The sequence below is a fragment of the Alosa sapidissima genome, chromosome 4 (genome assembly GCF_018492685.1).
Source record: "Alosa sapidissima isolate fAloSap1 chromosome 4, fAloSap1.pri, whole genome shotgun sequence".
Classification (NCBI taxonomy): Eukaryota; Metazoa; Chordata; class Actinopteri; order Clupeiformes; family Clupeidae; genus Alosa; species Alosa sapidissima.
The window spans coordinates 10969477-10986657 of NC_055960.1; the positions used below are offsets into that span (position 1 = coordinate 10969477).

At 40.3% G+C, this 17181-nt stretch overlaps 1 long non-coding RNA gene across 1 annotated transcript; it reads left to right on the plus strand.

Annotated features, from left to right (window-relative positions):
* The first annotated feature begins 8540 nt into the window (after nt 1–8540).
* LOC121707349 lies at nt 8541–9249 on the plus strand. The gene is made up of 3 exons (XR_006031308.1): nt 8541–8622; nt 8877–8935; nt 9182–9249. It is a non-coding gene; the product is annotated as an uncharacterized LOC121707349 (long non-coding RNA).
* Nucleotides 9250–17181: the final 7932 nt, after the last annotated feature.

A 17181-nucleotide genomic window follows, 5' to 3' on the forward strand; every position in this document is an offset into this window, starting at 1 on the left:
CACAGCATGGCATCATATGTCTTCACAGACTTCACAGACTTCATAGAATCCCCCCAAACTGACGCCTTCTGAAAACCACATGTTTGGTGTTATATATAAATATATATATATATATATATATATATATGTTCATTTAACTGGTGTGCAGGAAACTGAATATAAACTATTGACCTTTTCAGAAAACATTGACAAAGTTTGCAAAATACCATTATTTTTATATAATTAAAAAGTTGCTGAATGCTATACTTGGCAAATTATAATTTGGCATCTTACAGTATCTTCCTCTTATAAACTAAAACCTAAATATAGCTTGATGGTTCAAAAGCAAGTGAATATGCACTTGCAGAACAATCAACATTCAACACAAATATTTGAGTATCTGATTGCAGTCTCTGATGTATATCTGCAACCTGTTCAGAATGAAGATTTAGGCTATTGCGTCTGCGGATGTCATTTACATAAAACAACGGAAATGAAATGTGATGAAGAATCACTATAGCAATATGCATCAAAACCAGACCTCTCAAGTCTCACGCATTGAGCGTTCACGCATTGAGCGTGAGACACACGCATTTCGGGCGAACTCTGAGAAACTGAGTTTCAGTTTAGTGAGCAGTCTCGGCCTTCGGTGAATGCACAGCGGAGGTGGTAAACGAGGTGGAGTTGGAAGAGAACCAACTGGAGGTGGAAGAGAACAGGATAATCAGGTAATAACTTCATTCATTTCAGTCTCTCATTAGTTACTATAGTTTTCCTACTCGTTGTTTAAGAACAATATAATTGAAGTGTTCGTTTGAATAGTAGCTTATTGCATAGCCTATTGTTATAGGTCAATTTTAAAATCATGTCATATTATATAATTATATCCTGGCCATGGGTGCATTAATCATTGAATCTGTATTCAAACATGTCGGGTAAAAAGCAATTAAGCATCCTCTCAGTCTCATTCACCCTGAGAGGAAAGCCCCCTAAAAGGTCCAGGTTAGTGGATGCTCAGAGGTGGTGAAAAGGCCCATTATTGAATTGTTAGTGTTGTGTCAAATCTTTTCTTTTGCAAATCTGAGCAATTATAAATTATACTTTTGCCCCATTTTGACTTAGGAGGGCATTGCTCCTACATACTTTAGCCAATAATCAATGCCTGCTCTCTTTTGGAAAGCTGAGGCACTGTTGGAAAACAATTAGAATAACTGTGTGATGTAGGCTGACACAAAGGCTAGATTATTCTTTTCTTTTTCTACCGGATAACAAGCACCTTTGAACTGACCACATTTCAGCCCTCTATAGGTCTTGACTTGATATGACTTGAGTCCTAGCATTAGGTCTTGTCATGCTGTGTGCAAAAGTAGATCAATATAGAATGACAACATGAGTAGGCTACTTTAGACCATTATTTGCCAAGGTATACTCATGCATTTTGTAAAATGCCCTATGAAAACTCCCCATAGGACTTTGGGTTATCCAAAATGCACACTGGCAATCAAATGCTTACTGCATATTGTGACGGATACTGGCAGGTCTTAGACCCCGCCCTGTTTGGTGTGCCTGTGCTCTCTACCGCTCTCTCTTTCTCTATTCCTGTTGAGCAGGTGTTGGTGCTCAGGTGTGCCTGATTGGCAGGACTATAAATCGCCTGCATCCACAACAGCCAGCCCCGGCTTCCTCCTCCTGGCATTTGGCTTTCGTTGTCCTTCGGCTGTTAAACCCCTAGACTGATTTTGCATGACACTTTTGGTTTCCTTTCATTATACTGACTTCCACGTTATCATTTAGTCTCTGTTAAATTTACCTTTAATTAATAAATTATCTTGATTATTATGGAATGAGCGTGTGGCCTCCCCATTCATGTTTCATGCATCGAGCCGGCATGTTACAATATGAACCCCTTATAAGCATAATCTTGGCCTCAAATGAAAGGTAATACTCTGAAGTTTCATGCTTGCATTTGGATTGTAGGCTACTTCAGGTTCTCATATGACTACACTAAATGTGGAATAATTACAAAAAATACAAATCTATACAATTTATACTTCAATTCAATTGGTGTGTATAAGATGGGCTATATTTCTGCACAACTAATATTGGATCAACTGGTAACCGACCTGGGGCTGGTGTATGCTAGCTGGTGATGCTAGTTGCGCGTGTAAATCCTCACACCCCTAACCTTAAGAACGGCTCTAACCGCTGAGTTGGAAACTTGGGCTTTTAGCTCAGTGGCGGGTGGCCCATTCCGGTGTGTGTTGAGGTGGCGGGTTCAAGGACCGTAAGCGGCTGACGAAACGACCTCTGTTACACTGGAACATCTGAAGGCATATTAATAACAGCAACAAAAAGTTGTAGTATTATTAATGAAACACCCCCATTCTCGCAACCAACCCGTCTGACCAGCCACCCCTTTAACCCTCGGACGGGGGGGGGGGTCTCACTCTTGCCTGTCCTCAAAACTTGAGAGCCCTGATCAAAACTGTCCACAGCTGAACCATGTTTTGAACATTCTCAGGCTTGAACAATAAGTTGTGATGAGAGACTATATTTACTCAATGTCAGCTGTAAGAAAATATACATATCAGAGCTGCTCCACTCTCTACATGTGAGGCTATGAGAAGGTGTCCTCGTAGAGAGCACATGGTACAGCCAGGGACAGACTGTCTTGGACCAGAACCTTAAAGGAGAAATCCGCCAATTTGTCATATAGATCTCCGTTTCTCGAAGGTCACTGTGTGCTGTTGGTATGAAAAAAACGAAAACAATCGATTTTCCCTAGATTGAGTTTCTGCAGCCAAAAGTTAGAGCTTCCAGGCAGCTACGGTGCTCTACGATGTTCATGAGTGTAGCATTGTAGCACTGTACTGCTGCTGCCAGGTTGTTTTGTCCATACCGACAGTTTGTTACTTCGAGTAACAGAGATCTGTGTGAAAAATTGCCAGAATTCTCCTTTAACCCTCTAGGCGCCACGGTCGAGTTTACTCGACAAGATGCGGTACTGAATAAAACGGCCGTTTTTGTCAAATAGGGTGTCATAATTCATTCAATCTCCACTCCACTAGATGGCAGACATGTCATACGTCATCACCGAGTCGAAAAAACGTCATCCTTCTATACAAAATCTTCCCGCTAGAGCGCATTGAATCAGTGCGAGAAATACCGGAGCTAGTGTGCGTGTGTGCCATTTTTATCAGAGCGGTATTGTCAACGTCAGAGAGTATTTGCATTACATTATCGTGTAATGGCATCAGAAAAGTTTACCCGCAATGAAGTGTTGGGTTTTCTATTCGCTGACCCTGATTCTGAAGGAGAATATCTGCCTTTAGAAAATGACGGTGATTCGTTTACTCACCACGCTTCAGATGCGTCCCTGCCTTGCAATGGTGCAGCTGGACAAAGTTTAGACCTACACCAAGCACAAATGAATCCTTTGCCCAATGTAGATGGTCCTTTGCCCAATGTCAGTGCTGGGAACAATGTTTCACGGGGTCGTAGTGTTCATCAAGAAGTTAGCAGGCGTGTTAGTGGTGTGGGAAACGAGGCTGGAAGTTATGTGGGGGTCCAGTCTTTTTACAGCGCTAGCCAGCTAGCTTCTTTGTCTTCTGACCGTGTGCGACAGTAACGTGTTGTTGGAGCATTTATCTAATGCCACTGGGGATGTTAGACGAGGTCGGAGTGTTCATAGGACAGTTAGGGGGCAACGTGGAGGCAGGGGGAGTCGCAATGAGAATGACAGTAGGCCTAGTTCGAGCTGTGCAACTTCTCTCCACTCGGCGCGCGCGCGGGAGGCAGATCAGGCTGTGCTGGTCGCAGCAGGAGCAGAGGCGGTGTGACACGGGGCAGAGGAGCCATGCATAGTTTAGTGCAAGATGATGGCTTTGAGTACTTGGCCAATGAGGAGCAGTACCAAAGTTGGATCACGCCCTTTGATCAGCCAATTGGTTATCTGGGGGAAAGAGAACTCTCCAATGCCAATTCGCCCCTAGATTTTCTATCACTCTTTCTCACTGATGAGTTCTGGAATTTACTTGTTGTTGAGACAAATCGCTATGCCCATCAGTTTTTAGCCTCCCATCAACTCCAGCCACACTCCAGATTTCATCAATGGTCTGATGTAACTGTCAGTGAAATGAAAGCCTTCTTTTCTCTGCATTTGAGTATGGGTCTGGTCTTTCCTTCATTTCACCAATAATGAGGAGTATGTTGACAGGGGTCAGCCAGGCTATGACAGGCTATTCAAAATCCGCCCAATCATTATTTTGGTCATCCCCCGGTTTTCAGCAGTGTATGGCCCATCTAAGCAGCTGTCACTGGATGAAATGACCATTGCATTCAAAGAGAAATCCACACTCAAAATGTACAACCCAAACAAACCAGACAAATATGGTTACAAAGTATTTGTTCTGAGTGAAGCAAAATCAGGCAATGTGCTACAGTGATCCATGTACACTGGACAAAATAGGCCTAATGCTGATTTCGGTGCCACACACCTTGTTGTCCGTGAGCTGATGGCCCCGTACACAGGGAAAGGGCATGAGGTGTATATGGACAGCTATTACACCTCGCCAGCCATAGCAGATGAGCTGGCAAGCAATGATTCGGGTTTGTGTGGGACTGTCAGCAGTAACAGGAAGGGGATGCCAAAGGGCCTCACCCGTGAACAGCTGCCATTGAGCAAGGGAGATGACCCAGTCTTCATGAGGAAGGGGAAAATGCTAGCTTGTGCGTGGCATGATACAAAGCGCCTCACAATGCTCTCTACACTGCATTCCAACGCATGTGTCAGAAAGCGCATCAAGACCAAACACACTGATAGTGGCTATAGGGAGATAAATAGGCCTGTTTGTGTTGATGACTACAATTCGTTCATGGGGGGTGTCGACACAGCAGACCAGAGAATGAAGACCTACCTCTTTCCCCATAGATCAAGGAAATGGTACAATAGGATTTTCAATGCCATTCTCAGTGTAAGCATGGTGAATGCCCACATCGTTTACTGCCGCTGCACTGCTGCTCCTCACAAGCCCCTGAAAGTCTTCGTGCAGGATGTCATCACTGCTTTACTGGAAGGCTTCTCCAGGAAAGAGAGCAACAAAGGCCGAAAGTCATCCTCACTGGGAGACATGCCACAGAGACTCACTGAGCGCCACTTTATCTGCCAGGCTGATGGTTACCCAGATTGTGTCATTTGTTCTGATCGGACCCGCCCTAAAGGCCGCCGTCAGACAAAATACATGTGTAGGCAGTGTGGGGTGGGTCTTTGTGTTGTGCCTTGCAATGAGAGGTACCACTACAAGAAATGTCACCTGGATGGATAGGGAGTCATTATCTCTACAGCAAAAGGCCTGCTACATAAATTCTTTTTTTTGTCTGCCATTTATTAGTAACATTGTCTCTCGTCTTGTCTCGTCATCTCACTCCTGATCTGTGCCTTGCCGTGGCGAGTGAGCTTTTGAACTAAACAGGTCTTGTCTACTTGTGTTTGTGTGTCATATGAATAATATATATAGTATGTACCCCATACATGGCTTCAGAGTGCCTACTGTATGTAGTAAATGGAAAATCTCTACAGCAAAAGGCCAACCTACCGCTACATTCATTCGGTTTGTTACTGCCATTTATTAGTAATGATTTACACAGTTTGTTTACTACTTACTATTTACCTGAGCATTCAGTATTGTGCAATACAGCACACAGAAGGTGAGGGACATTTTGGGGGGAAAGAAGTGCTGGATTTTATCATTCAAACATGTGACTTTTCATGAAAATTCTATAATCCAAGATGGCTGCCACGTCATATGACGTCATAATATGCAAATTAGATGGGGAAATTTAATCCCTACATAAACTTTGGGTCATCCTTAATATTTCTCTAATTTACAGAAAGTCTCTATCTCTTATCACTTTTAAGATATAGCCTTTTGAAATTAAGATGTAAAAATCGAACATTTCGAAAAAAAACCTCTGGCGCCTAAAGGGTTAACTTTATGTCAGAGCTATGTTTCTCAAAACCTTTTAACGCTATTATCTGTAAGTTATATCTCTAGATTATGTTAGCGTTGTTACATTTTAGCCAAATATAGGCTTTGGCTTTTATAGCTTTAGAATAACTTTTATACCAGAATCTTCGTAAAACAACAGCTTTATTGGGAAACACTGCCCAGAGCATTTATAGCAGAGCCTTGCAGATCATTAGGGGTATATGCAGCCACCAGATGAACACACAGCTGAAGTAGATTGAAGTTTAGATTGGCTCATAAATTTGGCATTGAAGAGTGTTATATTTTTAATTTATGACATTATAAATGTGATATAAAATCCATTCACCATCTCAAGTGGCCAGTTCATCCATTGAACGATCATTATCTACTCAGACTTTGTTCATGTATATTGGCTAAGAGGGTATTTCTGGATCCAAAACAGCAAAATACATACCTTGACACAAACTTATCTCAAATTAGTGGAAACTTCTGTGCCTCTTTTAAGGCATACGTCTCTCTAAGCGTGATTAAATCCTGAAAATGGACATTCACAGTCAGAGGTCACCATGGCCGGATCTAGAATAGGGCTGGGAGGGGCAATGCCCCTCCAAATATTTCTTCTGCCCCACCTAATTGGTCAATTTTAATTGACAGCTATTGAATCTGCCAATCACACTTTTCTAATTCGTCCGTCTGAATTTCGAGGGTGCTGATTTGCTAGTTGGATAGTATAAATAAGCTACCGGAGCAGCAGCGACGCGTTCCCCTACCATTCCACACTGAGTGCATCACTTGCTGTTTCATACTTCAGTAGAGAGGGCTTAGCTATATTTCCATAAAGGTTATAGGCTACTAGATGTAATATAGATTCTTGTTGCTGGTTTAAATAAAGACCTTTTTTGTATATTCTCGTTTGAATAAGGTTTGTTTTTAGCTAATGTGCATGTTCCTCCTCCCTCCTCCTCCCCTTACTCCTCCATTTCACTGATAGCCCAGTTACGCATCCTCCTTACATTGGGGGGTGCAAGCGGCCATCGCTCTATCGCAATCTCCGCTTCAGGCATTCCATGACCACGGCCAGCTACCATGCCAAACACGCGCTTAGCTTATTCACTCAGTTAGCAATCATGCCGACGGGCGAACTAGTGAAACTGTGTTACAAGCAGGGTGGGAATTTTACGGCGGCCACGTCATTGCCCCTTGCGTTGGCCGTGATGTCCCTTTGAAAATCGGAGGTTCACAGGCCACTGTGGTCTTGGTGCCCATTTCTTTCTATATTATGCTTTGCATCCGACTAGCGATTTCTATTTAGCCTATGGCCTGATTAAGCTTAGCATTCACAACACAAATTAATTTAGCCTATGTCTTTTACGCAGTGGAGAATGTGACAGTGCACGGCAAGAAAGAAAGTGCGTCCAAATTCACCCATTCTTTGCTGAAATAAGCTATACTCCGACAGCCTACTCTTCACAAAGATATTACATGTATCACATCACACGAAAGAGCTTTTTCTCAGCTTTTAAACGATGTTGACCGCAAGTTGTGGTAAACGGTTCGCGAGAAAAGTAACTTTAATTTATCATGTTACATTCTGCGCCCATCTCCCTACCCATTCATCTCGGTGGAATACTTCACAAATTTTTCCCGAACACATGACAAACCACATATTAGAAGAAACAGCAGACCTTACCGAATAAAAAGGTGTAAAGCATTCCCCTGTACAGTTAGCCATTCCAGAGTAATCCGGTTTTACATTTGCAGCAATGTCTTAATGCATGTCTCCAACTTTGGGTTTCAGGTTTCACAGTGTGTTTAAATAGTCCAATACATGATTTCATAACAGGCCAAATACAAAATAAATGTTATAAATATCGCCTAGATATCTGTAAATATTAAAATCAGCTGACTAAGAGTTTGTCAAAGTAGCCTTATTGATGACAAAATGCTTGTAGACTATTTGAGTTTCTTAAAGCTGAACTGTGCTTTAATTGTTCAATACATGATTTCATAATAGGCCACATAGAAAATAAATGTTAAATATAGCCTAGATATCTGTAAATATTAAAATCAGGTCTATGATTAACAGTTCTATATAATATGTCATGTTTGCTATTAGATACGGGTGTTAAGGTGAAAAGTAAGGCATTTGTAGGTGAAACTGAGCTGGGGGGGTGGTTGTATTCATTGTGCCCACCCCAAATTTCTATTTGCCCCCCCAATCTGATCAGCCTAGATCCGGGCCTGGAGGTCACACCTCAGCTTCTCAACTGGGACTATTTTCAGCAGTTGTGTTTTTACATTATCCCCTGCTTAATATTACACTCTGGCTCTGATGCAGAGGTAAAATCAAGGTGGTAACACTTTACTTGACAGTATCGACATAAGAGTGACATGACACTATCATAACACATGAACCCTAACCCTAAACCTAACCCTAACATGACAAAAAACGAATGTCACTTAATAACAGAAGCATTATGTCATAAACGTTTATGACTTGTTTATGACACATTCATGACAGTGTCATGTCACCCTTATGTCGATACTGTTAAGTGTAATCATAAAAGGGTAAAAGTCCTACTAGTTATATGTTCTGGCTGAAGCACTCTGCTAATTAAATCAGCTGGTTTAAGTGAATGGTTGGAACAGATATGTGGTAAGACTTTTAATTTCTGAAACCGGACTTGTCCACCTCTGCTCTAATGACATCAAGGCCAATATTGTGTATGTTAATGGTAAAATAATGCTGAACAATCTTTACATAAAATTTACAAATGCAACCCAACTCCCTAAACTACTTCTTTTCTTCACACAAGGAAAGATAATACTCTGTGATGGCCACTAATATGGCCATTTGTCTTTGTAATGCAGTCCACTGTTCTTGCCGTCCTGTAATGAACACAAACACAGGTTCTGTGGATTGTCTCACTCCGATTAATTGATTTCTTTTCCCACAATCTGGAGCAAAGGTGAGTGAGGAGAGAGAGAGAGAGAGAGACAGAGAGAGAGAGAGAGAGAGAGGTGTGGTCACAATTACCACATTCCATCAAACCTATGAGGTCCAAGCAAGCAGAATTCGCATAATGAAATAATTGCATACATCAACTTGAGCAGAGCACTCATGTATGCAGTAAATAAGTAATTGTGATGTTATTGCTTTATTGACATTTCGCCATATTAATTTCCCCCATGCCTGAACATGCCTGATGAGACAGACGGTATATTGCACGAGATGGAGGTGTGCCTTAATGATAACATTGCCTCCATAGATGATCACCTGATGTGAGTGCTTATCTATTTGTGGGAATTACTGTAATTAAAAAGATTTATTCATGGAAACTGAGTACTGAAACCCACTACACAGTCAAGGAAACAGCACACTTCAGCCTTTTTGGGGAGTTTTGTGGGTATTTCATTTGTAGGCTCTGCGTTTGTATGTTGGGCTGAGGCACAAAGACTGTGTGTTTATATTCACTGAACACAACTTGGCAGGAGACTTGCTGTTATGCTCCCCACAGTCCCAAAAATATCTTCAAATCCTATATCAATTTATTACAACCATAAGAGTAATTAGCTCAGCTTGTAAAAGAGATTAAAACTCATCTTCTGGTTAAAATAGTTACTAATAGTTAATATTTCTGCATATCTTTAAAGCAGCATGCATGCTGTGTGTTAGTCTATTATATATCTTGTATCATAAGAAGGAATGTATGTAAGGATGGTTCTGATAGATTTTTTTCTCTCTCTCATTCAGGGCTGTAGTGGAGGCTAAACACAAGTAAATGCAGTTTATCCACCTCTGAAATTTCAGGAATGGGGTTATCCATCTCTTATTAGAGTTTATCCATCTCTCAAAAGAGTTTATTCACCAATTGCAACTTTTAACATTCAAAAATCACACTATATTATCCACATTCCACATTCAGAATATGTACACTCAGCAACACTCTGGGAACCATTTAATACCACTGGTATTGTTAAACTTTGGACAATAACCTCTACCATCATCAAACAGGTTCTGAATGGCTTTTTAAAAAAATCTGCATGGCACAGTCCACCTTACCATGATCACAGAATTCATAGTTTACCCACCTCTTATTTTACCACTACACGCCTGCTCTCATTGCCATGGAAGATAGCAGTACAGTAGTAACTGTATTGAAATTTGTCCGGAGGCCACCGGAAGAAATGAGAATTCTGTGCTCTGATTAACGTCATGATCAGATCAAGTCATCAGAACAACTCATGAAGCCGCTTTGTGCGCTCCAAATGGATTTGCAAATCAATTAGAAAAAAACGATCAATTTCCTGCTGCAATTATCTCACCTATTAGAAGTTATTATTGGGTGTCTTGTTCTACATCAACTCCCCTCTGTGTTTGTCTTGTAGATGGAACTATCTAATGAAGTCAATGGAAAGTAATTGATAAAATAATTGATAAAATAATTAGACAGTCATTTAGAGAGCCAGTTATTAAACTGGAGGGACCCATGGGCTTATGTCTTATTAATATGATTCAATACTTGGGGATTATGACAAATTAAGTGGGAAGACTCAGATTACTTCTTCTGACACATTTGGAGTATGGCTTACCTTCAGTGTTTGCACTGCTTATTTCTCTTGTCAAGATATGACAACAGGATATGGCATTTATATATTCAAACATATGAATCTCCATGTTGACCTGGGGCTCAAGAACAGTTAATTTTTGAGGGTGTGTGTGTGTTTCTCCCTTTTTCTCTCTCTCTGTATCTGTCTCTGTACGTGTGTGTGTGTCTTTTACATGAAAAAAATAATCCAACTCTGTTGTTTTGTGTCAGCAACCACAGTTTGAAAGGAACCTGCTGGCAAGTAAATGGGCTGGTTTATTGTCAGTCATTTTATGAATGTAAAAAGTATTATTAAGCTGCTGGATATAATTGGGTCTGGAGTTGAATGTCACGCTTCTCCCTTGTCTAAACAAGGTTTCTGTTATTACGGAGGGCATTGTTTATCACACCATTATCGAATGTGACTATAATGACAACAACATGGCCATGATTGTATTATCACAAAAATTGCAATACTGTAAACAGCCCTAATTGATTTAATGCAGTCCCGTCATTTGCAAAAGGCATTACTAAGTTAGTCTAATAAGCAGGAAAGCAAAAATGTGACCCTGCAAGGCGAAACCAGTCGTTTTGGTAAAATTGACAAAATTAAGTTATTGTACTCACACGAAGGGTCATAAACTAAGCTTTCCAATGATATGTATATCGAGGGTATTGCAAAAAGTATCGCTAAGATAACCGCATCCAAAGTTGGCATGGTTCTCCTGTCACCATACGCCAGAAGAGGAGAAAATCACCTTTTTAAGTAAATTGTCACGTGCGATAGTGTGAGGGCACAGCTATGATTAGCCTTACGGTAGCGTGACTTTGAAGCGGATGACTGACTATAAAGTTTCAACCATAGTTTCAACCGTGCAATGAGTCTTTTTCTGCCCCCTAGTTAATACCTGGGACGGTCATAAGGTGTCACTATAGAATATAATTAATGTATTTCAGGGGAAGTAAGGGGAGAGGAAGTTCTGTGTACACAGATTGTGTATAGCCTAGCCTACTTTTAAAATGTGCTAGCCTACTTCAATGGAAAACTTCTCCTGGTCCCTAAAATGACGCCAGGATATTTCTAAAAGTTCGTACTTTTGACCGTTCGTGCCCTGAAAGGCAAGTCTTTCACATTCATATTCGGTTACATCTGCCAAGAACGATATAGAGCTGACACATTGAGTAACGAGTAATGGGTAGCCTAATGAGTAAATGAGCTCTACCGTACCGTAAAACCTTATAGCGGTGTGGACAAAGGTAATGACTGCTAATGTGTTGAATCTTCACCTAAATAAAGTAAGGGTTTAACAGTCAAAACCTATGTTTATCCGTGAAATTTGTTCACAATATGAAAGTGTACACTGTATACAGCCAAATTACGCGAAAACATGAAATTCGACATTTTAACCTGTACGCTTGTTTATCGTGGATTTTCTCAAAATAGCACCGTGTGCAAAATGACTGGTTTCGCCTTGCAGGGTCACAAATGTGTTCACTCTTGAAGTTTTAATATTTTGCTGATATTTTCATTATTGTTGAAATGTGTTTATGTTTTGTTATAAAGCAGTTATTACATTGGCAAATAATGTCAATCTCTTCGCAGTTCATCTCTGGTGACCATATCTAACAAGAGTTCTAACTTCATTGAGTAATTCAGTATTGAGTCTCTACCATTAATTCATTATGTGAAGACACCCATCCTCTGTTCGCAGTTGTATAGAGATTAATTTGCTGTCTGCACCCGTAGGGGTTACTGAACCAACCCAAGAGGCTACACCTGCAATCTCAGGCTATGAACGCTCTCATGCTTTCATCATCAAAAGCTGTTTTCAAGTTGACTTTTTATTTAATATTGTAAACTGGAATTCCCCTGGAGAAGATTTCTTCTAAACACCTTTGATGTTTCCATCCTGTTGATATCCACATCAATAAATGAATGGGGAGAAGTCATGAGGGGGATATTGGGGGTAAATCTCAGTATTTGCCCCATCCTATTATTATTTATCCTCCTCTGATCACATCTGCTTCAATCCTTCCTTGCACAGACTCTAAAAAAATGTTCAGGTTCAACTTTCAACATTCACAATTTAGTGAACAGGAACATGCGGAACATGCTTAGTAATCCAGTTGGCATACATGTATTTGTAGCATTTGACATTTGATTTTTCCCAGTGACTAGATGATTAATGTCAAGATCAAACAAATAGGTTTGCCCCCTTGATCAGCACTGACATTCAATACAGCAGAAACATGGATATTAAAATCTACAAGAGTGCCACAACAGCAAAAATGAGCTTTGGGGATAGGAAGCTTACCATTTCCCAAGGTCAGTCCAAAGGCAAGCCGATATGCATACCCTGAGGGCAAGAATGAGAAACATTGTCACGAATTTGAACCTGCTTGCCTTTGATTTGTTGAATGTCACCGTCTTTCTCGGTTTCCCTGGATTATCAAAACAAGAAAAAGAAATTTGGTGTCTTTGTCTCCTGTCCTTATTTGTTCTTTTTATTGGAGCAAAAGGCTCACTAACTGACAACGATCAGTCCACATCTCCATCACCTGGGAAGGCTGCGAACCCCCTTGAACTTTGCGGATTAATTTATGCAGATTGGCTGACTCCTCATTCGCAGGGAAGTCATCCAAGACCGGGCTATCTGATTACATTAGAGCGGCTAAAGCAAAGAACAAAGGTGTCGGCGCAGAGTCCGAGGGGAGACTGAGGTAATCAAACCTCATAAACCAGGGGAGCCTTTCTCCTCTACAGTGGCTCCTAATGAGGAGAACCGTCCACCGCTCGGCCAGTCACCAGGGAACAGGGCCTAGTGGAGATAGGAGACAAATGAAGGAGAATGCAGCGGGTATACAGACAGATAGCAGGGAGGATGGAGCAAACTCTCCACACTTAGTGATTTATTCAACGTTTGCAAAACAGGCCCAGCTGATATCAAATTCACACTGAACAGCTTTTGAGTGGTTGAATGAAACTGTCTGTGAGGCAGTTCAAACTGAATACATGTAAGTGTCCAGGTAAATTGACATTTCGGTATCATATGGACAGAGGACATAATGAGCTTATGATATCCTGGTCAAAGTCATATCTTGAATTGTTGTCAAGATACAGAATTTTTAACTAGACTGCATTTCCGGCAGGAACTGCGAAAGTGTGCTTGCCCTGGGCCGGTCACCAACGTGAGCAGACAGTGGCATACGCTATGCTGAACCTGGCTTGATCCAAGCATTCTAACAGTGCCTATCAGTGTTGGAGCAGTGGCAATATCTCAAAAGCTCTAGGAGAGGGCTATACAACTTCGGGGTGAATGCGGTTCGTTGGATTTTACCTGTGGCCTGCCTTCGAATTTAGCTTCTATGACTAAGATCAAATCAATAAAATAGAACGACAGCAGTGATTGGCTGCAAAAATAAACAATGTTACGTGTCTTGCGCCTCTCAAACTGGGCTACAGAAGAATTGAAATTATGAAATATGACCAAGGCATTAAAATGCTGCTTGTTTGTCAGGATACTTTTTCACTGATTTATTTTAAGAAAATATGAGCTATGAGTGTGAATGTTATATATTCCATCCCCTAATTATGTTTTACTGGTTTATTTGACAAATAATCTATGGATTTGCTCTATAAAGACCTTATGTCTGTTTGGGATTATTTTGAGAGCCTGGGATTGTTTTGAGAGCATCTGTATCTCAGATGTATCTCAGAATAAAGGAATAAAGGAATACTTCATATGACTCTAAACCACCTTCTGTAAATCAACTGTATACTACTGTTTACATTGCACTATATTTCTTGTCCCTGTATATTTCATCCCCTTTCTATACTTTGCATCACATTACATGTATACATGCATCACAGCTAAGATCTTTGGTTGCTATGAAGGCCAGTCGTTCTAAATGGATGGTTGGTATGGCCAAAGGCCAGTTCTATCTCTGCCGTTGTTAAGCGGGCATATCCTAGAATTCTGATTAAGTTATTTTATTTGAAACATCTCTATTTTACTTAGCCTACTTCCATACAGTGAGTCCCATTAAGAAGTGGCCAATTAATTCGCGCTTACCGTGATTCACGCAGCAACATTATTAAATTCATCTGTCACCATATGCCTACGTTTGCAAAGAGGAGAACATTTTAATTTGATTCACAATGAAACGTTACATTTAATGTACATGTTGACAATGAGTAGGCTAGTTTTGGTTGTTGTTGGTGGTGTTATTGCATCCCTTAGTTATGCCTACAATGCAACATTGTTCCCTCGTGATTGGAAGCTCCTGTAGACGCATTTCAAAACATTGCGATGTGAAATGCCACCACAAAAAACTGTTTGTGAATCGACAAGAGACATTGTGCATACTTGGAAGGCTTTGTGATAGAAGTACAGCTGCAAAGGTGAAAGGTGATAGTTACCAAATACCTGTGGGTGGTTTGCCAAATGCTGGAAACTTTTGGAATGTTTTCTTTTTTTTTTAGCTTCTGCACCCTCACATTGGAGTCCCGAGTTCATATACAAAATTTGGTATCGATATGTGACAGTGTTCCTGAGATATGGACAACTTCCTGTTTCGGAGCTTTGCCGCCGATTTAGTTTGGCTGTGACGGGCAAACGCTTCTGAAAATCAAAAATCCTTTCTGTAACTTTTGTGAGGCTTGGTCAAAGGATCATGTACGTCAAGTTTTGTGAAGTTCGGACCAAATTTGTGACCTGTGAAACTTTAGTTTCGCTTTCTATTCAATATGGCGGAAGAATGACAAGGGTCAGTGACATCATTTTCAATTTCCACACTACACCGGTTCCGGGCCGGCCGTTCCAGAGTTGGACCGGTGGCGATGTCTCAAAAGGTCTAGGAGCAGGAGCTGAACAAAAATTGGGCTTACAGGAATAAGAAAACTTAAGAAGAACAATAAGTGTACTGCTTTGTAAGCACACTTACAGTGCTGGCCAAAAGTATTGGCACCCATGCTAAAGTTGACTGAAAAGAGGAATATAAAATCATCTTTTGGAAATTGATCTTAATGCTTAAAGTGAAAAATGAGGAAATATCTAACCTTTAAGGACACCAATTTTCTTAGTGAATGAATAATGTATCATAAATAAATAAATGTTCTTCCTTAAAATACAGGGGTCATAAGTATTGGCACCCCTATGTTAAATTCCCATAGAGACAGGCAGATTTTTATTTTTAAAAGCCAGTTATTTTATGGATCCAGAATACTGTGCATCCTGATAAAGTTACCTTGGCCTTTGGAATTAAAATAGCCCCACATCATCACATACCCTTCACCATACCTAGAGATTGGCATGGGTGTTATTTCAGTTAGCCTATTAGCTGGTTTGATGCTCATTGAGCTCAATGCACAGTATTCTGGATCCATGAAATAAATAAATAAATGTTCTTCCTTAAAATACAGGGGTCATAAGTATTGGCACCCCTATGTTAAATTCCCATAGAGACAGGCAGATTTTTATTTTTAAAGGCCAGTTATTTCATGGATCCAGAATACTGTGCATTGAGCTCAATGAGCATCAAACCAGCTAATAGGCTAACTGAAATAACACCCATGCCAATCTCTAGGTATGGTGAAGGGTATGTGATGATGTGGGGCTATTTTAATTCCAAAGGCCAAGGTAACTTTATCAGGATGCACAGTATTCTGGATCCATAAAATAACTGGCTTTTAAAAATAAAAATCTGCCTGTCTCTATGGGAATTTAACATAGGGGTGCCAATACTTATGACCCCTGTATTTTAAGGAAGAACATTTATTTATTTATGATACATTATTCATTCACTAAGAAAATTGGTGTCCTTAAAGGTTAGATATTTCCTCATTTTTCACTTAAGGCATTAAGATCAATTTCCAAAAGATGATTTTATATTCCTCTTTTCAGTCAACTTTAGCATGGGTGCCAATACTTTTGGCCAGCACTGTAATTATGGCCTCCCGCCATCTTTTTCCAATTGGAAAACTGAGAAAATTGCATTTGAAGTTACAGATTACAGGCAGGTAGAGGTAGGTTTTGCCCACTTGAATAATATTTTTGTAACTTTACATTGTTGTCTTGACTATGAAACTTAGGGAAATTAATTTTGAGTGCCTTTTCTTTCATATAACACCGAAAAAGAAAAAAATATATTCATGCCCTGATGAAGGCCAATATGGCCGTAACGCATAGGCCCATGTGCTTTTAACCAGTTCTTGCCATGTTAAATTAAAGGCTTTTTTATACCTTTTCAACTTCAGAGTGACTGTAATTTCTCTTTTTTAGAAAAAAATATATTTTCAATGGTATTTGAAGTAATCGGCCTGTATCTCAAAATTAGAATGTGTAACTTATGACTCATTTTGTCAGACCGAACCTGCATTCTGCCTTCATAGCCAGGCCTTCAGAAGGAAGCTATACACCTGCCATGGCAGCGCACATCTTCAGTGAGTTTCACTTGGGGGAAAAAATAGTGTAGAATAATAAATCCTAAAAGCGGTCATATTTTAAATCTCTATGGTAGTTCAAGTTATCACAAGAGGCTGGAAATCTATTGGTATAAACGGCTTTTGTTTTCAGAATCATATAGTGCTGTGAGCAGTTAAGGAGATGGAGATCTCCAGGTCCTCT